The following is a 22,329-nucleotide window of genomic DNA, read 5'->3' as shown; positions in this document are numbered from 1 at the left end:
GGGGCTTTTCTGCTTCAATTGTGGGAAAATGTGTCTGCCTACTCACTCGAGTACGGGACGTGTGTGCACTTGTTATAGGCGTCTGTTCGAGTTTCGAGTAATGTGACAATTGTCTTGTCAATCTTTTGTTGTCGTTTGATTCATTTAATTCTAACCCTCGGATCTCGAATTGCTTTAAATGTATGGACTGGATCTTCTCCGATTCTTACGTATAAATAGGAGAGAAAATTTTGATCTTCATCACCTTTGCATTTGAGCATTCCCTTTTCTTCTCTCCTCCTAGAAACTCTCAAAAATCCTTTTGCATTACTTCTCTCCCAGAGCTTCCTTCGACAATTACTTCCTAGCTTTTCTGCAATCTTCACCATTTCTCGTCTTTCTAAAACCTCGATCAAGAACTAATTCATAGGTACACTTTTTCTCTGGTTTAAATTTCTTTTCACTAGTTTTTTCTTCACCATTTATAGCATGTGTTTTGCCTCATTTTGGTTTTGTATAGGCTTAGTTTGGGTTTTATTAAGCCAAAACGAATATGACTAAAAATGGTTAAGATAAATGCATAAAAATAGTTAATTTCTGGGTTTCTCTAGGTTTAGAGGTTGAATGTATGAGTTTTTAGCTTGGAAGGTGAAGGGTTTTAGGCTCAAATCGAGGTAGCTTAAGAGACGCGGTACTGATGTGGCATTGCATTAAACCGCTAATTGAAACCACTAGTCTGACACACGAATCCCGAGGTTCCAGCACCTTCTCGAGAATAGGGTGCGTAACTTAGGGGCATGCATGGGGACACATATTTTGGTTTGAAGTACACATTCAACCCATACAAACTTTAGATCAATCAATGATGTCTTCAAATCTTTGTTCCCTATTTCAGATGTTCTTATAGCTAGGTTACATTCCTAGGTCACCTTTAATGAGTCCTTTTGTAACCAGATGAACTAAAAACATTTATCATGGTCCACCACAAGAAAAAGACCGTCATAGGCTTCTCTTTGTAGAATAAATATAAACAGGCCACCGAGACTCCTATTCCCCACTTTAGTCAGGTGGTGGAGAAGGAAGTCGAGGTGAAACCTGATAGTTTCTTCGATGCTAAGAGGATTGTGTCTCGAATAGTTTTTCAGTCCAAGGTGGAAAGAATAATGAGGATTCACGGGATCGAGACAGACTCCAAATTTTGAGCCCGACCTGCGATGGAAGGCGAACAAAGCTGCACCCCGTTGGAGGATGACTTTGGAGATTGGAGTGATGAGAACCTGAAGTCAGGTGCCTTCCTCCCCTTGAATTCATACTTCATAGATTTTGTGAACTACATGAAGCTCGCTCCATTCTAGATCTCGCCAAATTTCTTTTGCCTCCTCGCGATGCTAAAGTGTTTGTTCCTCAAGAACGAGTGGGAGGTCCCCACTTCAAATGATATTTTATATTTTTTCTATCTGAAAGCTAATCCAGACACTAAAACCGAAGGTGATGGTTTTTATTACCTCGCCAGGTTCCCAAAATCTTCCAACATCATCAACCTTCCAAGCCACCCAAACGACTATAAGGACCAATTCTTTATGTCGAATGGGTTCCGGAGCTGCGAACATTGCTACTTCAACTGAGCTCATAAGTATCTTAACTTTAAATCCTTATCTGAATTTTTTTTTGCTAAGTTTATTCTGATCGAGTTACTATATCATGGAGCTATTTACAAGAGGTTGAAGGCGTCTCAGACCCTTTTGGGTCAATACGCTACTCTGAACAATGCCTTTTCCGAGGAGAAATAGTTCAGGGCAGTGGTGAATAGTGGTCTGCAAGCTAATTAAGGAAGGTCATTGTTTGGCCATCAAGCCCTGAGGCCTTCTCAAAAGGCCTCTTCCAGTCATTGAGGAGGTTGAGGAAGAGGAGGAAGTCATGCCATTGGTGCGTAGGAGAAACATTACCGGAGGCGGGCAAGATAATGGCCAAGGTCATGCTGAATTAGGGGTAGCAGCACGCACCTCCTACCAAGGTAATAAGGATAGTGAAATATACCGAATTGCTACCAGTTTTGTATTAAATTGATTCAATCCAAGGCAAGTCGTGAGTACACATCCTGACGATCTAGATTTGGATGTAATGTTGCAGCAATGCGTTGAGCACTTGTTTGTTCACCACGACTTAGCTTACCCTAAATATACCGTAGTAGTAGACAATACCTTTCATTTTAGGTCCACCATTTTTGAACAGTACGGTACTAATGTCCGATTTGGGTGTTCCTTAGAAGGACAAATCCTTACCCCAGTCATTGGGCAGGCTGAGTATGATTCCATCTCGGGTGAAGAACCCGAATCTAGTGAATCCCGCAAAGTAATTATATTATAATCTCCTCCACCCTAGCCATGCCAGAGTTAGAGGTTGCAACCAGCCCAATTCATAATCTAGAGCTTATCGTAGTAGTTTCCTCCTCCAATTCGGAGGGTAGGGTTCTCACACTTTTTACTTCATGATTTTCAGTTAGTTTTTGTCTAACTTTTCTGTTCGTTCTTGCAAAAGAAGACATGAACCTCTAAGACATCTTCAGCTCCGGTCCTAAAGTCAAGAGGCAGAAATTTTTAAAGAAAGTTGCTTTCAGAGTTGGAGTTCAAGCTACGGCTAAGGGAACTTTCTCCACCCAGTAGCGGTTACAACCATAGAGGCTCCTCCCCCAGCTCCTGATGATCCTTTGTACGTCCCCCAAGGCATCCAGGTCATAGTCCTGACCGTCATAATGCCAGCTCCTCACATCAAGGTGGGGAAGCATCTAGAACCCATGTGGGGTTCACTCTAGAGGATCACAAGCCATCTAATTGCCCATGTAAACCAGGTCAGCACGGGGTTCTAGACTTCGCGTTGGGGGATGTCTCTGATTGTCAGTTTCGTCCTTACTCTTCCTTTATTAACCTCCTTGGTTTTGCAAACTAACACCTTGTTTGTCTGTCGCAGTCCTGCTTTACCCAGATCCGGACCATCGTTCGGGTTCATTCAAAACTAGGGAAACTGGGGGAGGTTAGAACAACCTTGGAGTCTTCAAAGAATAATGAGAGAATAGCTAAGGCACATGCTTTGGAGGTGATCCAAAGTCACGACCGGCTTCAAAATGAGGTCATACTGCTCAAGCTGAAGGCCACCGAGGATGAGGCCAAGGTTGAGAGGTTCCGTTCCAAGCACAAGGAGGATGCTGCTCGGATCAAGGAGCTCGATCTGAAGGTGAAGGTCACGGGACCAAGCTGGAGAGCTCCTTGGAAGAGATGTTCTACAAGGTCTGGCCTTTCAACCAGGACATGGACTTTTCATTCCTTGAGGCTGAGTTCCAAGAACGGTTGGCGAAGGAGCCCCCCGACACGGTCGAGACATCCTTTGGGGCTGGAGGTCTAGGCAGAGATGAAGAGGTTCCATCCTAGGGGCATGCTGTCAGAACTCAGGAATGAGAGGCTCTTCTATATTTTTATGGTTGTTTTATTTTTATATTGGGGGTATCCCAATCCCCTTGTACCGAGGCCTTTTATAACGATACAATTGCCTTAGGTCTTAATTCAAGGTTAATTATCCTTGTCCTTAATTTACATGTACTTCTCTTATATATGTTTGTTATTTTTATCCTCCATCTTTCTGCTATCTCCTTTTACTATTTATTATCGTGTTTATTAGACTTTCAAAGTCTTTATGAACTCGCACAATTGTAGTGACTGCTTTTTAGATCGAGACATATGCTTAATGGCTTGACTAGTTAACTTTAGGTCATATTGTAGAGTCCAAGAACTTTACTTAGCTAGTTAGATAGTAATAATAATATTAATAGTAGTAGTATTTTTATGACTGTGGATTTTGGTTCAGACCGGGATTTAATTGGACACTCGTAGTAACACTTGTAGATTTTCTAAGTTTAACCTATAGTTTAAGAATATTAATTTTAACCTAAGGTTTGATTAATATGACTGATATTGACGGTGATATTTATTATATTATAAGGTTTAGATAGAACCAATAAGATAGTAACACTTGTCTTGTGTATGTTTAATGATAATTAAGTATTTTTGAGGAATAAGTTTATTAAGAGTAATATTTGAATATCCTAGGGTCTGTCAGCAGCTTTGAAAACGTTAGAGGACTTAGTCAAGGTTGTTTACTCAATTCAAATTAGGTTGAAAATGTGCAATTTCGTGTTTAAATATTCAGCGTATGCCGATATATCGCAGGTATAATGGGCGATAAATCGCAATACGGGGATACGAAAAACATGTAACTTCGCACGATCACCTCGACGAGCCTCGGGCATACTGGGCCAGGCGATATATCGCCTACTAGGGGAGATATATCAGCTCCTTTGATGGATTTTTGAATGCTTTTGAAAACGTTCTCATTTTAATCTTTAACCTCTTGATAAGTCCAGCATCTTTCTGACCGAGTCTTCAGCCTCTGCTGAACGATAATTCAAATATTTTTCACTTAAAAAGCCATTATTTTATTCAAGTTAAATGAAGATCTTTTCATTCTTGAACTCTATAAATAGGACCTAGTACCCAGCCATTTATTCATTCATCAAGCTAAGTTCAGAGGCTGCAAGCTGCTAGGTTATTTTTGAGTGCTTAAACACTTGGGTTGGGGATTATAAGCTTACCAAACACTTGGGAAGTAAGGTTTATAGCACATTTCAGTTCAAGTTTTAGATCGGTCATATAAGCATTCAAGGTATTCCAAACTCTACTTCATTTTGGTATTGCTTTCCTTAAGTTCTTATAGTTTTCTACTCAACAGCCTAACTTCATTCTTTATTCTTGGTTAGGAAATCTAAGGTCTTGAACATAAGGTTCTTGGTAAGTATCTTTCGATGGTATAGTTCTTTCATTATTTTCATCCCTTTTTCTTTAAGTATAATCACCTTCCTTTGATGGTTTTTAGGAGTGTCCCAAGGTCCCAAACCTGTTCACATATCCTGGTATTTTTTGTAAGGAAAATAGGATAGGATATTATATGCTATATGTTATCTTATGATTTATGTGTTATGTTATATGTTATCTTATGATTTATGTGTTATGTTATGTATGTTGTAGACTTGGGCATATGACTTGTATAACTAAAAAGCCCCAATAAATTTATGGGCATATGACTTGCTTAGCTAGCAAGCCCCACAAATCTAATGGGCATATGACTTGTTTGGTTTACGAGCCCCAAGTAATAATGGCCATTATAGTATGTGTGATATATGTTTATGATATGTTTTAGTATATGTTGATATTAATTTTATGTATATGATTTATGTGTTAGATTTTCCTTGATGGGCATTAGGCTCATTCCTTTATGTTTATATGTGCAAGAAAATAGTGATGGTGGCGGAAAGGTTCTTGGCAGCTTGGGGGTTTTGTATTGAGGCAGAATGGAAATGGATGGATCGAGCGTTCGATTCGAGGATGAAGTCTCTTTGATTATGGTTTTCTATGTATTTTTCCGCAATTGGTTGTAATAAGTTTTAATTAAGTTTTCATTATGCCAAAGTTATGTTTTGTTTCAAACAATGGGATCCCAATGTCCTACTTATGAATTTTATATAGTTTTAAACCTTTACCTTACAGTTCTGAAATAAAGATATGTTATCTCCAATGTATGTTTTCCTAAGATTAGTATAGAAGTTAGTAATGGTCCAAAGTCTAGAGTAGTTGGGTCATTACAGTTGGTATCAGAGCAACGGTTCATCCGCATGAAGTTCTCCTCGATACACACACTCAAAGCACCGAATCTGACCGCTAAGTAAGTATTTAAGTTATAGTTATTATTCTTATATATATAGCTAACGATTTTAGCATTTATGTTTTCAATTAAGTTTGAACGGAGCATTAACCTATGAGGATATCCGAGCCATTAAGGCTTTAAAGAGAATAAGAGAACCGAGAAACACCATAGGAACACTAGAGAGAATCACTCGGAGACTGCTTTTGTTCCACAGAGAAATAGGTCACCTTCAAGAGTCTAAGAAAATCATGATGAGAGCAACGGAACAATATGTTTTAGTGATTAGACTATTTAGAGATTTTCATCCCGTAATTTCAGCCTTAGAGGAAATATGGGAAACAATGGATGACGAAGACGAACTACCAGTAGCAATGCGATATTACTTTCTCTTAGTTAGGTTCACTGCAAAATAAGAATTTCAGTTTACAAATGAGCAAAAACATAGGATTTTTACGAACCTTCCTCGAGGACGCTTTGAGGCACATGATAATGAAGACTATGAAGAGTTAGATGAAGATATGCTAGATGAAGGATCGGATGTAGAAGATCTTAATTTTTAGAATAGTTAATTTTATTGTTTGTTTTATGGTTGTAATTAGTGAAAAACTCTTTTCCAAATAAATATCATGTTATTTTGTTATCATGTATGAGTTTGATTTTTATTTCGCAATCATAATAAATAATAAATAAAATAAATAATGACTAAGTTCGGTGAGGGTGGATACAAATCAATGAACCAAGTTTCTATATTGAGAGTTATGGGGCCATAGTAGTGGGAACGATTTTACTGTTCCTAACTCTCCCTCAATATGGTTAACTTTGGAACAAAGATGAGTTTCGAGCCTGAGAATTAAGTCATATAGGATGATTAGAAACAGACTTAGAAATAATAAAGATGGCTTGTTTTTCTAAGTATAGAAACCCATTCTAAAGATAAAGAAGACTTGTATAATTTTCATAAGAGGTCATAATCAATAGGTCCGAGTTATGTTTGTTTTAGAATAAGTTTTGCCTTAGAGCCTATTAGGTAAAGTTCTAACATGTTTCTTTCAACTGTTAGAACTCTGCTACGATGTCGCTCCGAAGATCTGCACGCACCAATGGAAACGCCTCCAATACTACTCCAGTGAGCAATGAAGCCCCTCCAGTTCGCAGAAGGGGAGTGCGTGCTACTGCCAGCTGCAACGCGCCGGAACCACCAGCTGACAACACTGCGGAGATCGCCAGACTACGACAACAAGTCGAGGAACTTTTGCAGCAACATCGACAATAGACTCAGCCCCAGACTCAGCCTCAGCCTCCACCGCAACCGTAGCCACAGCAAATGGCCTCAATACCCCAACAAGTTGGTCCATATGGGGGATGGCCAGTGGCAAACTATGCACCGTATCCAGTACAGCACATGGAGCCATTTTATGAGAGGTTCCGCAAGCAGCACGCTCCAAACTTCGAAGGGACTACAGACCCCTTTGAGGCAGAAGAGTGGCTAAGGAATGTGGAGCCAATTCTGACGCACATGAACCTCAGTAATGCGAACTGTATATCCTGCGTCTCATCTTTGCTCAAGAAGGATGCCAGGATATGGTGGGACTTGGTCCAAAAATCGCATGATGTTGCCACCATGACATGGACTCGATTTATGGAGCTGTTCCACGAGAAGTATTACAATTCGGCTGTACTCGCTTCAAGAGTTGAGGAGTTCGCCAACTTGAAGCAAGGTAGTTTATCAGTGGTAGAGTATGCTCGTCAGTTCTTCCGCCTAGCAAAGTTCGCATCTGAGATGGTTCCAACTGATTTTCTAAGGGTGCACAAGTTCGTTAGAGGACTTCAACCTAAGATCGAGCTGGGGGTTAAGCTAGCAAACCCAGGAAATACTACGTATGTCGATGTTCTAGAAATGGCAATAGAAGTAGAGAGGTTGTAGGCTAATGTAAGTAAAGAGGAAGCCAGTAAGCCTGAGCCTAGACAGCAGGGTCAACCTCAGATCAGTCAAAACAACAACAATAATAGCAATAATCAGTCTGGCAACAACAGTAATGGTCAGAAGAGAAGGCATCCTGATAACAAGGAATCTGACAGCGATAAGAGGGCACGGACAAATAATGGAGGAAATAGGCCGGGTTATGTGGAATACCCGCCATGTGTTAAGTGTCAGAAGAAACATCCTGGAGAATGCCGCGCAAACACCAAGGAATGTTTTAACTGTGGTCAGGAAGGACACCGAAAAAGAGATTCTCCTCAGCGCAAGCCAGAAGGGAAGAAGGACGACAAGATGGTTCCTGCTAGGGTTTTTGCCTTAACCCAAGGAGAGGCTGATGCTAGCAATAAGGTGGTAACAGGTCAGGTTTCTATCCTCAATAACATATGCTCTATATTATTTGATTCGGGAGCCACTCATTCGTATATCTCATTAGGAATGATAGGAAAACTAGACAAACCTTGTGAAAGATTGAGAACTAGGTTTGTAACCGAGTTGCCTTCGGGCAAAGTAATTCTATCATCACGGATTGTACGAGGCGTACCGATCAAGATTGAGGACGTAACTAGAAGGAGACCTGATAAAATTGGTGATCAAGGACTTTGACGTAATACTAGGCATGGACTGGCTAGCACGGCATGGCACAACCATCGACTGCAAACGCAAGAAGGTGATGTTCGGGACTCCTAACGGCCAGAAACTATGCTTCATGGAACAAGCTTCAGGATTGCGCACCCCGTTATTATCGTCTCTCAAAGCTCAAAGAATGATGGAAAAAGGATGTCAAGCGTTCTTAGCCAGCATCACGGATGTAGTAAAGGAGACACCACTTAAGGTTGGAGACGTCCGTATTGTAAAAAAATTCCCAGAGGTATTTCCCGATGACTTGCCAGGATTGCCGCCAACTCGGGAAATTGACTTCACGATAGAATTAGTACCAGGCACCATACCGGATGGCACCTACGGAACTCAAGGAGCTAAAGACGCAGCTACAAGAACTCCTAGACTTGGGTTTTATTAGGCCAAGCCATTCGCCATGGGGAGCCCCGGTGTTATTCGTGAAGAAAAAGGACGAAAGAATGCGGATGTGTATAGACTATCGCGAGTTGAACAAGGTAACGATTAAGAATAAGTACCCACTACCCCGGATCGACAACTTGTTTGATCAACTCTGAGGCGCGACTGTATTCTCAAAGATTGATTTACGGTCCGGGTATCATCAGCTCAAGGTAAAGGGAGAAGATATTCCTAAAACAGCCTTTAGAACTCGTTATGGACATTACGAGTTCTTGGTTATTTCCTTTGGTCTTACTAACACACCAGCCGCGTTTATGGACTTGATGAATAGGGTCTTCAAGGACTACTTAGATAAATTCATCGTAGTGTTCATCGACGACATCTTAGTATACTCTAATGATGAAGTAGAGCATGAGGAACATTTGAGGTTGATTTTGTCACGATTGAAGGAGCATCAACTCTACGCCAAGTTCAAGAAATGTGAATTTTGGCTTTCGCAAGTGGCATTCCTCGGGCACATTATATCAAAAGGCGGAGTTGCAGTAGACCCATCAAAGGTAGAGGCCGTGAAGGATTGGCCAAGACCAAAGAACGCATCTGAAGTAAGAAGCTTTCTAGGGTTAGCAGGTTATTATAGGAGGTTCATAGAGGGCTTTTCTAAGATATCCTTTTCGCTCACCAACCTGACTCGGAAACAACAAAGATTCAACTGGAATGATAGATGTGAAGAAAGCTTCCAATTGCTTAAGGATAAACTTTGCTCAACACCAGTACTCTGTGTACCGACACCCAACAATAAGTTCGTAGTCTACTGCAATGCATCGAAGCAAGGATTGGGTTGCGTGCTGATGCAAAATGATAAGGTGATATCCTACGCCTCACAACAGTTGAAGGAGTACGAGCAGCGCTATCCAACTCACGATATGGAGTTGGCAGCGGTGGTCTTTGGGTTGAAAATCTGGCTACAGAGAATGGTGCAAGATTTATACAGACCACAAAAGTTTAAAGTTCATATTTACTCAGAAGGAGCTCAACATGAGGCAGCACAGGTGGTTAGAGTTAGTGAAGGATTACGACTGCGAAATCTTATACCACCCGGGAAAAGAAAACGTAGTTTCCGATGCGCTTAGTAGGAAAAGTTATGGAAGTTTAGCAGCTTTAGCCGGAATAGAAAAGCCGCTACAGCAGGAGCTGATCAGTGCCAGAATAGAAGTAGTTGTAGGCAAGCTAGCTAACTTGTCTATCCAGTTGAATCTGCTAGAAGATATATGGATTGGTCAGGGACATGAAAACACACTAGCAGCACATATGGATGCAGTCAGAGAAGGCAAGGCTACAGATTTCTCAATATCTAGTCAAGGTTTATTGAGATATAAGGATCGGGTATGCGTGCCAAATGATCAGAAGATTAAGAGGATGATTCTAGAAGAAGCGCACAGTACCCCGTACTCAGTTCACCCAGGATCTACCAAGATGACTCATGACATCACGGTAATCTATTGGTGGCAAGGGATGAAGAAGGACATAGCAGCGTTTGTGTCTAAGTGTCTTGTATGCCAGCAAGTGAAAGCAGAGCATCAGCGGCCTGCTGGCTTATTGCAACCGCTTAGCATACCAGAATGGAAGTGGGACAATATAGCTATGGATTTCGTGACAGGTTTGCCAAGGACAAATAAGCAGCATGATTCCTCTTGGATAGTAATAGATAGACTAACCAAGTCAGCTCATTTCATGCTTGTTAAGACTTCATACACAGCAGACCAATATGCAGACATCTACGTCCAAGAGATAGTACGGTTGCATGGAATCCCCAAGACAATGGTGTCGGATAGAGGATCGATGTTTACATCGAGGTTTTGGGGAAGTTTATAGCAAGCTATGGGTACTAAGTTAAGTCTTAGTACAGCTTTTCATCCTCAAACAGATGGGCAGTCCGAGGGTATGATTAAGATTTTAGAGGATATGCTACGCGCGTGTGTACTTGATTTCGGAGGATCATGGAATAAGTACTTGCTGCTGATAGAGTTCTCCTACAACAATAGCTACAAGTCAACGATCAGGATGGCACTTTATCAATTGCTATATGGAAGAAGATGCCGATCACCGTTGCACTGGGACGAGGTAGGAGAAAGGCAGCTTCTAGGTCCCGAAGCTGTTAGACAAGCTCAAGAAGCAGTAGCGCTTATTAGACAGCGTATGCTTACTGCTCAAAACCGTCAGAAAAGCTATGCGGATGCCAAGCGACGTGATGTGGAATTCAAAGTCGGAGATCAAGTCTTCTTGACGATATCTCCTATGAAAGGTGTAAAGCAGTTTGGAAAGAAAGGCAAGCTTAGTCCCCGATTTATAGGTCCTTTTGAGATATTGGACAAAGTGGGAGCAGTTGCGTATAGACTAGCCCTACCGCCAGCACTAGCAGATAGTCACAACGTGTTCCACATCTCGATGCTACGCAAGTATGTGTCAGACTCATCTCACATCTTCAAGTACGATACGATAGCACTCCAAAAAGACTTGAGTTACGAGGAATGACCAATTAGCATCCTGGATAGGGGGTGAAGTAATTACGATCCAAGAGCATTCCTATAGTCAAAGTCCTATGGAGTAATAGTTCTGAACGAGAGGCAACGTGGGAGTTGGAGGAGGACATGCAAGCCGGTATCCGGAGTTATTTGGTAAGTAAATTTCGAGGACGAAATTCTTTTTAGTAGGGGAGAATTGTAGAGTCCAAGAACTTTACTTAGCTGGTTAGATAGTAGTAATAATAGTAATAGTAGTAGTATTTTTATGACTGTAGATTTTGGTTCAGACCGGGATTTAATTGGACACTCGTAGTAACACTTGTAGATTTTCTAAGTTTAACCTATAGTTTAAGAATATTAATTTTAACCTAAGGTTTGATTAATATGACTGATATTGATGGTGATATTTATTATATTATAAGGTTTAGATAGAACCAATAAGATAGTAACACTTGTCTTGTGTATGTTTAATGATAATTAAGTATTTTTTAGGAATAAGTTTATTAAGAGTAATATTTGAATATCCTAGGGTCTGTCAGCAGCTTTGAAAACGTTAGAGGACTTAGTCAAGGTTGTTTACTCAATTCAAATTAGGTTGAAAATGTGCAATTTTGTGTTTAAATATTCAGCGTATGCCGATATATCGCAGGTATAATGGGCGATAAATCGCAATACGGGGATACGAAAAACATGTAACTTCGCACGATCACCTCGACGAGCCTCGGGCATACTGGGCCAGGCGATATATCGCCTACTAGGGGAGATATATCAGCTCCTTTGATGGATTTTTGAATGTTTTTGAAAACGTTCTCATTTTAATCTTTAACCTCTTGATAAGTCCAGCATCTTTCTGACCGAGTCTTCAGCCTCTGCTGAACGATAATTCAAATATTTTTCACTTAAAAAGCCATTATTTTATTCAAGTTAAATGAAGATCTTTTCATTCTTGAACTCTATAAATAGGACCTAGTACCCAGCCATTTATTCATTCATCAAGCTAAGTTCAGAGGCTGCAAGCTGCTAGGTTATTTTTGAGTGCTTAAACACTTGGGTTGGGGATTATAAGCTTACCAAACACTTGGGAAGTAAGGTTTATAGCACATTTCAGTTCAAGTTTTAGATCGGTCATATAAGCATTCAAGGTATTCCAAACTCTACTTCATTTTGGTATTGCTTTCCTTAAGTTCTTATAGTTTTCTACTCAACAGCCTAACTTCATTCTTTATTCTTGGTTAGGAAATCTAAGGTCTTGAACATAAGGTTCTTGGTAAGTATCTTTCGATGGTATAGTTCTTTCATTATTTTCATCCCTTTTTCTTTAAGTATAATCACCTTCCTTTGATGGTTTTTAGGAGTGTCCCAAGGTCCCAAACCTGTTCACATATCCCGGTATTTTTTGTAAGGAAAATAGGATAGGATATTATATGCTATATGTTATCTTATGATTTATGTGTTATGTTATATGTTATCTTATGATTTATGTGTTATGTTATGTATGTTGTAGACTTGGGCATATGACTTGTATAACTAACAAGCCCCAATAAATTTATGGGCATATGACTTGCTTAGCTAGCAAGCCCCACAAATCTAATGGGCATATGACTTGTTTGGTTTACGAGCCCCAAGTAATAATGGCCATTATAGTATGTGTGATATATGTTTATGATATGTTTTAGTATATGTTGATATTAATTTTATGTATATGATTTATGTGTTAGATTTTCCTTGATGGGCATTAGGCTCATTCCTTTATGTTTATATGTGCAGGAAAATAGCGATGGTGGCGAAAAGGTTCTTGGCAGCTTGGGGGTTTTGTATTGAGGCAGAATGGAAATGTATGGATCGAGCGTTCGATTCGAGGATGAAGTCTCTTTGATTATGGTTTTCTATGTATTTTTCCACAATTGGTTATAATAAGTTTTAATTAAGTTTTCATTATGCCAAAGTTATGTTTTGTTTCAAACAATGGGATCCCAATGTCCTACTTATGAATTTTATATAGTTTTAAACATTTACCTTACAGTTCTGAAATAAAGATATGTTATCTCAAATGTATGTTTTCGTAAGATTATTATAGAAGTTAGTAATGGTCCAAAGTCTAGAGTAGTTGGGTCATTACAGTTGGTATCAGAGCAACGGTTCATCTGCATAAAAACACAAAAGTTAGCTACAAAAGCTAAAAATAAACTAACATCACCCACGATTTTTCCACAATTATAAGCTCAAAAGCACATTAAATAACTCTTTATTGAAGAGTTATAACACCCCCAAACGTACGACATTACTTGTCCTCGAGTGATGACTCTAAAAATAAAACACAAATAACAAAAAGACACAAAGGGCACAAACTAAACAACAGAAGACAAGGAAACAACAAAGACAAAACACAACAATAGTGGACAAACTTTGCTATGCCAATGGTAAAAAGGGGAAGGCTCTTGGGAAATTTTATTTTGAATAAGAGAAGATAAATTTCAATCTTTCACAAGTTTTAAACCAAATTCTTCAAGCATTAATGTTGCTGCCAAAATATGAATGAAGTGTTTCACCCTTTAGTGCATGCATAATTTTTCCTAAACATTTTCAATCACCAAAAATCAAGCTAGACCTTAGTCCTAAAGCTTAAATAATATCTCCATAAGTTACTTAGTAATTTCCTCTCCACTAATGTAGACAAACACCACACCAAATATCAATAGGACTTTATCAAGCTTGTAAGGATAGGCTAGGGTGAAGGTAGGATAAGAGAGATAAATTTTGGTTCTAATCACCCTAAGCACCTCAACCTTTCTAGGACCTAATTACATAAATGCACACATTAATTTCCCCAAAGAAAACCCCCACAACACAATATAAATCTTGCCACTAGCCTATATTACTAAAATACAAAGACAAAAGCTACAACAACTTTTCCTTTATTTGAAGAGTTACACCCCCAAACTTATTTACAAACATACGTACTTTTTCTTTTCTGATTTTTTTTTAGATGCTTTGATGCAAGGGAGTGCACTCTTTAAATTTTTTTTTTAGAATGAAGATTAACAACTAGATGGCAAGAGAACAAAAAAATTGAGAACACACTTTCCCCCCAAACTTAAAATCAACATTGTCTCCAATGGTGAAAACAAGCAAAAGAAGAAAAGGAAAATGCTCACCCAATTTTCTCTCACACTCAATTCATCTCAACCCCCCAAAATGCACAACAAATAAATCCTATAAAGATTAAGGTGCTAAAAGGGTGTAATGAAAAGAGGAGATTATATATAAGTAAAGCTAGGCTAATGAGTGGCTAAGAAAGAAAAGTGACACTTAACCTTAAGGGGGTGACTAGGGATAAAAATGCATACAAGGTAGGCTTCAAAGGCTCAAACAGTTGAAAGATGGCCTAAATCATGTCATCGGTGTGGTATTGTCTAGGATTTCGCCTCAAGGAAAATCACTAAGTAATTCTAGAAACTTAAGCTCTCACAAGAAACTAGCTCTTTCTAGGGTCTCAAAATTGTTTAAAAGCTATGCACATACCAAAAAGAGAAACACTCTCATCAATCAATTGCTAGCAACATTTACACCCAAAGAATTTAGTTTAAAACTTAAGAAAGAAAAACATTCAACTTCAACTTAGATTGATTATATAAATTTTGCATAGTCATCATCGAGCCCCCTAGTTAAACACTAACAAAAGCAAAGATTATCATCAAAAGATTAACTAAAAAAATAGGACAAGGACACAACAATCAACAAGACAACACAGAAGAAACACAAAACAATAGATGACGAAAAGTGAACAACAAGATAGTTCAAAACAGAAAGTAAGTACAGAATATTAAATACAGATCAAAAGTTGGGTTAAAGAGGCTCCCCACGGCTATTCCTTGGAATTAGCATCGGAAGGAGTAGGTTCATCATGAACAACCGAAGCGGTCCAAGCCTCCAAAATGGAGCTGGGGAACGCAGGAAAAGCAATAGCGGGTTTGGTGAAGTTCCACTGAAGGGACTTGATTAACGCTGCATCCCGCTGTTTGGCTTACTTCCAATAGGTGTGCTGCAGAGTTTCAAGGGACACCATCTGCCCAATAAGTTCCCACTGCTGAGCAAGGATGTCGGCGAGTGTGGGCACAAGGGGGGAACTGGTGGAGTCGTTGTGGATGGCCCAGCTACAGATGCAGGCTCGCGGCTCTAAGTAGTGATGGTGAAGTCAATGTCCCGACGCTCAAAGAGCACATCCTCAGTGGATGCGGAAGGCACCCCAGCTCAAAGGCACAGTTTTCTGATGAGCGAAGGAAATAACAACTTGCCCTTTTTCTTTTTGGCACAATTGATAATTTACCTTGTGACCAGCTTGCCCACATCGATACTCAAACCAGTCAACATACAGTAGAACAGAATTATCCGCTCCTTGGACACTATAGTGTCATATGTGGTAGGCAGCAAGCGACATTTGAGGAAATGCAACCACACTCCAACTTCAGGTAAAATAAAAGTGTGCAATAAAGTGTGCACACCACCGAAAGAAACACACCACTGAACACTGGGAGATGCGACAAGTTGCAGTACCTTGTCAAATTGTTTGGTGTAGGGGCCAAGACCATATCATTGTACACAATGCACTCAAAACTATCCAACCCAAAGAAAGAGTTAATAGCCTCAGCAGAAAATGAAACAACCTTGCCGCGAACGATTACTTTAGAATTCTTAGAGGCTGCTAGGTTGGCATAAAACTCTCACACCAATGGGATGATAGCATGATCTGGTTTTTGACAGAAAACTTCCCAATTGTGCTGCTCAATGACATTACTGATGAAAGCTGGCACCTCAACAGTGGTAGGCAAAAATCCTCTTTCTAGGCGCAACTTCTTTGTCTTAATGGACTCATACTTTTCCTTAGCTTGAGCAGAAGTAGATTTCTTAGCGGGACTTGAAGGGATAGGCTTTTCTTGGTGTTTGGGGTTGGGACAGCAGTAGGTTTCGGCTTGGGCACAGCTTTGGTGGTAGCGGATGTCTTTTGTATCTTGGGTGGAGGTGCATTTGATGTGGGTCAGGTTGGTGTTGTTTTAGTGGCTGGTGTGGTAATGATGGTGAGGGTAGAATCATTTATAGTGACTGGGGAAGGCTGAGGTAGTAGGGCAGTGATTGGTGTAGTGGTTTGTTTGGATTTCTTTTTGGCTTGCAGTGGGGTAGTTGATGGTGGGGTAGATTTGGGGACAGTGGTGCTCTTTTTGGTTGGTGATGGGGTAGAGGTTGGTTTAGATGTCTTTTTGGCTGGTGGTGGGGTAGATTTTTGGGCAGTAGATTTCATGTTGGCTTGAGGTGGGGCAGAGGATGGTTCGGATTACGGTTTGGCTGGTGGTGGGGTAGATTTTGGGGCCTTCATATTCTATTTTGTTGGTGGTGGGGTAGTTGGTGGCTTGGATTTCCTTCTCTGAGCTCTTGTTTTGGTAACCATAGTGGAAAAAAGGGAGTAGATATATCACCAGTCAACAACACAGCAAAATGAGCACCCACACAACAAATACCCTGCTTATCAATGAATACAATGGCAACAGAGCAACAAAGCAATATAACAACACCTGACCCACACTGTCAACAAGCTGTAAAGTTCTCAAAAGTTGTCCCCGAAAACAAAATTTCACTAGCAATGAAGCCAACGCCCAGCAATATTCACAATACTATAACAGGACAAATAGAGTAATACCCAAAGAGGAATGGCTTGACCGAAAGTGCTGGTGGCTATTGATCAATTTTGTGAAAGGAAACGGCTTGGGAAGCCCAACCTCTTGCTTGGTGCTTGAATGTCGAAGGCACCTAGGTCCGAGGTTGGTGAGTAGGTTGGTGATGGGGGCTGTCACTCTTGCTTTCCTTCGGGCGGTCGTGGGTGGATAAGATCGAAGGGACTCGAGCAAATGGTGCCTTGGTGCTGAGGGTGGGGATTGCGTCTGAATTTAGCACCTAGGTGGCACGGGCGGGAGTCACACATAGGAGTGGTGCATGAGTGCTAGCCGTGCCTGGGAGGCATTTACGATGTAGCCGCGCCTGGTGTTTGTGCGTTGGGCCGCTCGACTGGATGGGAAAGCTATGGTGCGCGCACAGAGCCATGCCTGGGTCCGAGGGTGTGCGAGGGAAGTGCTGGGGAGTTTCAGGGATATGGGTGAGGTGTGGTGGTGGTGTGCTCAGGGTAGAACCAGAGAATGGTGAAGATGGGTTAGGGGAAAATGGGGTATACAGGTTGGGGATTAGTTTTATATATATATTTAGTAATCTATATCTATATATTGTTTGTATTTATTTTTGTTTTTTTATGAATATATGTATGTTTTTGTATATATATAGATATATAAATATATTTTTTTGTTTTTTTTCATATATATATACATATAGTATTATATATAAAAAAAATTGTATGTATATAAATATATTATTATATATATTTTCTCTGAATGAACCCACGACCCAGGATTTTTGCCTGCCTAGATTTTCACCATTTTGCTTACGTTTTGCTTCAGCAACCAAAATTTGACGTAACCTCTCCGTTTTTTCAGAAATTTTTGCTCCCTGTTTGCTAAAGCAAAAATTTCCATCAGACCCCAAAATTACTTCCTAAACACCATTTGTTGCTTTCTTAACTCTTGAAACACAAAAATACACATGAAACCACTCCAAAAACATCACAATATAATGAAATTAAAATTACAAAAATTAAAAATAAAAATAAAAATAATTAAAAACACTCATATTTTTTTTTTCTTTTCTTTTCTTTCTTTTCTTTTCTTTTTTTTTATATACACTATTATTTTACACCTTCTCCTTTTTTTGGGTTGCCTTAAATTTAGTGCCTCAGTCACTTGACAACTCAAAACAATAACGACTGTAAGGATCCTCCAAAGTGATGGAGATCTTCTCTCGGTCAACCTCACCTCCCCAATAATATTTCAAACGCTGCCCATTCACTTTAAATTCCCTTCTGGATTGATCTTCCCGAACTTCAACTACTCCAAAGGGGTAAACTTTCACCACGGTGAATGGCCCTGGCCAGCAAGACTTCAACTTGCCAGGAAACAAGTTCAAGCGCGAGTTGAAGAGTAACACTTTGGGCCCCTTCTCAAAGACTCGAGCTTGAATTTTCTGGTCATGCCACCTCTTAGTTTTCTCCTTGTACAACTTAGCATTTTCATAGGATAACAACCTCATCTCTTCTAGCTCATTTAATTGTAACTTACGAGCTTCTCCAGCAGCTTGGATATCCAAGTTCAACTTCTTAGTGGCCCAATATGCCTTGTACTCCAACTCAATGGGAAAATAGGAAGCTTTCCCAAAAACCAAACGATACGGTGACATTCCCAAAGGGGTTTTGAAAGTCGTTCCATAGGCCCAAAGAGCATCATCCAATCGCTGAGACCAATCCTTTCTACTAGGATTCACGATTTTCTCTAGGATTCCCTTGATCTCTCTATTGGATATTTCTATTTGACCATTTGTTTGAGGGTGGTAGGCTGTAGCAATCTTGTGTTTCACACTATATTTGGCTAACAAAGCTGCCAAAATCTTGTTCACAAAGTGGGTGCCTTCATCACTTATAAGCGCCCTTAGAGTGCCAAAACGGGTGACCACATGCTTATGTAGGAACTTCATGACCACCTTGGAATCATTAGTAGGACTTGCCACTTCTTCAACCCACTTAGAGACGTAGTCAACCACCACCAAGATATACAAATTTCTGAATGATGGTGGAAATAGCCCCATGAAGTCAATTCCCCATACATCGAACAATTCTACTTCAAGGATGTTATTCAAAGGCATTTCAATCCTTACTGAAATATTTCCAACACGTTGGCAGCGATCACATCTTTCAAAAAAGTCATGAGCATCCTTGAAAATAGAAGGTCAATAGTACCCCTATTGAAAAACCTTAGTTGTTGTCCTTTGCCCACCAAAATGTCCACCATAAGGAGCTGAATGAAAATCCTCTAGTATGCCTGAAACTTCATTCTCAAGCACACAATGCCTCATGATTCAATCTGGACATTGCTTGTACAAATAGGGCTCATCCCAATAATAAAATCTCACATCATGAAAGAACTTCTTGAGCTGCTGCCTATTAAAATCAGGTGACTGCAAACCACTCACCAAATAGTTGACAAAATCAGTGTACCATGGTGTAGTGACTTGGTTCACAACCAACAATTTCTCATTAGGGAATGTCTCTTTAATAGGCCCTTCATCTTATTTTTCACTTCCAGCTTCAAGTCTAGATAAATGGTTAGCCACTTGGTTCTCCATTCCTTTTCTATCCCGAATTTCCAAGTCAAATTCTTGAAGAAGCAACACCCATCGAATAAGTCTTGGCTTAGCGTCCTTCATGGCAATTAGATACATGATCGTGGAATGATCAATGTAAATCACCATTTTAGTCCCCACAAGGTAAGCTCTAAACTTGTCAAAAGCAAACACCACCGCCATAAGTTCTTTCTCGGTGGTGGTATAGTTCAATTGAGCATCGACTAATGTCTTGCTTGCATAATAAATGGAATGAACGACCTTATCTTTTCGTTGCCCAAGTACGGCACCCACAGCAAAGTCACTAGCATCGCACATCAATTCAATGGGAAGAGACCAATCCAGAGCTACAATGATGGGTGCGATGATAAGAGCTTTTTTCAAAGTCACAAATGCTTCTTGACCCTCGTTGGTGAACTCAAATGCTCGATTTTGCTCATGTAAGGAACAAAGGGGCTTAGAAATCTTTGAAAAATCTTTTATAAACCTCCTATAGAAGCCTGCATCCCCCAAAAAGCTTCTAATCCCCTTGACTGTAGTAGGTGGTGGTAATTTTTCAATGACTTCCAGCTTTGCTCTGTCCACTTATATGCCCTTGTTAGAAATTCTATGGCCCAACACAATGCCTTCTTGAACCATGAAATGGCATTTTTCCCAATTGAGTACCAAGTTTGTTTCTTCACATCTCGCCAAGACTTGCTCCAAGTTAGCCAAACAAGTGTCAAAGGACTCTCCAAATACTGAAAAATCGTCCATGAAGACTTCAAGAGACTTTCCCACCATATCTGAAAATATCGCCATCATACAACGTTGGAAAGTAGCGGGAGCATTGCACAACCCAAACGGCATCCTTCTAAAGGTAAAGGTGCCATAAGAACAAGTGAAGGTAGTCTTCTCTTGGTCTTCTGGCATAATAGAAATCTGATTATAGCCTGAATACTCATCAAGGAAATAATAGAATTCCTCTCCCGCCAACCGATCAAGCATTTTATCAATGAATGGCAGAGGGAAATGGTCTTTCCGAGTAGCCTTATTTAGCTTTTGGTAGTCCATAAACATGCGCCACCCCGTCACTTGTCTTGTGGGAATCAACTCATTATTTTCATTAGCCACCACCATGACTCCACCTTTCTTAGGAACACACTGAATCAAGTTGACCCAAGAACTATCTGAAATTGGGTAAACAATTCCATAATCAAGCCACTTAATTATCTCTTTTCTAACCACTTCCTTCATGATAGGATTAAGCCTTCGCTGCTGCTCAATAGAATTATTACAGCAATCCTCCAACATAATTTTTTGTATACAAAATGAGGGACTTATACCCTTGATATCCGCCATGGTCCAACCAATGGCCCTTGTATATTTCTTCAAATCAGCCAGCAACAAATGCTCTTTTTCAACTCCTAACATGGCTAAAATAATCACAGGCAAAGTCTCATTATCTCTCAAATAGGCATACTTCAAGTGATTAGGCAAAGGCTTCAACTCTAATTTTGGTGGCTCTTGAATAGAGGGCTTAGGATGCTTAAAATTTCCTTCCGACAAGTCTAATGACTCAAAAGGCCTCCTAAATTTAGTAAAGGGCTACTTTGACATTACCCATGTAACTTGGCTTTCTTCCTCTTCACTTAAGTTCTCAAGCTCTTCAAGTGACCTCACCCCCATTCCATCTTTAAACGCTTCCTTGTGGAATTTTTCAGCGACAATGGACTCAATTACACTCAGCCGAGAGCATTCCTCAATCTCATCCAGAAACTTCATAGCGTTGAACACATTAAAAGTCACTTGTTGGTCATTCACCCTCATAGTAAGCTCCCATTTTTGTACATCAATCAAGGTCCTCCCGATAGCTAGAAATGGCCTACCCAAGATAATAGGAACATCTCTATCCGCTTCATAATCAAGAATGATGAAATCAGCCGGAAAAATGAATTTATCAACTTGCACAAGTACATCCTCAATCTTGCTTCGCTAATTGCAAAGTGACTGTGGTTGGTCTTGCTTCTCCAATCCCCAACTTCTTGAAAATCGACATGGGCATCAAATTGATACTAGCCCCCAAGTCACAAAGTGCCCAGATCTTTCAATTTAGGAGGAATTTTATTTTTCAATATAGCACTACAACCTTCAGTCAAAGCCACCGTTTCAAATTCTCCAAGCCTCCTCTTCTTAGTTAAATATCCTTAAAAAATTACACATAGTTGGGCATTTTCTCCAAAGCTTCCACCAACGGTATATTGATGTGAAGCTGTTTCAAAACATCTAAAAATCTCTGGAATTGACCATCTTGTTGCTGCTTTTGAAAGCGTTGAGGAAATGGTGGAGGTGGCTTGTTCATAGACCTCTTTGTAGCATTTTGCTGAGGAATTGCGGTAGCAATTGCTTTAGGATCAGCATTTGACATTTTTGAACTTACAACTCTGTCTTCCTTGTCCACACTACTTTGGATTGAAGTGGGCTCGCTATTTCTCTTACAATTATCCTTAGTCAATTCAAGATTTTTACCACTCCTCAAGGTAACCGCCTTGCAATGCTCCTTACCATCTCTCCATGGATTTTCGGTATCACTAGGCAAGGTGCCTTGTGGTCTATTCCTTAGCTCATTAGCTAGTTGCCTCATTTTAATTTCTAAGCTCCTCAAGGATGTCACTTGCCTCTGAATCACAACATCATTCTTAGCCATATATTCTTTCATTAAACTCTCCAAAGAGCTTGATTGAGACACTTGAGGATGAGGTGGTTGAGCTCTTTGTTGTTGATGGGAAAACCCCGGTAGATATGTAGGCTTGTTTTGCATTGCTGCTCCGC

This window comes from Humulus lupulus, chromosome X, assembly GCF_963169125.1.
Source record: "Humulus lupulus chromosome X, drHumLupu1.1, whole genome shotgun sequence".
Taxonomy (NCBI): domain Eukaryota; kingdom Viridiplantae; phylum Streptophyta; class Magnoliopsida; order Rosales; family Cannabaceae; genus Humulus; species Humulus lupulus.
Note: the sequence above shows the minus strand (reverse complement) of the source record.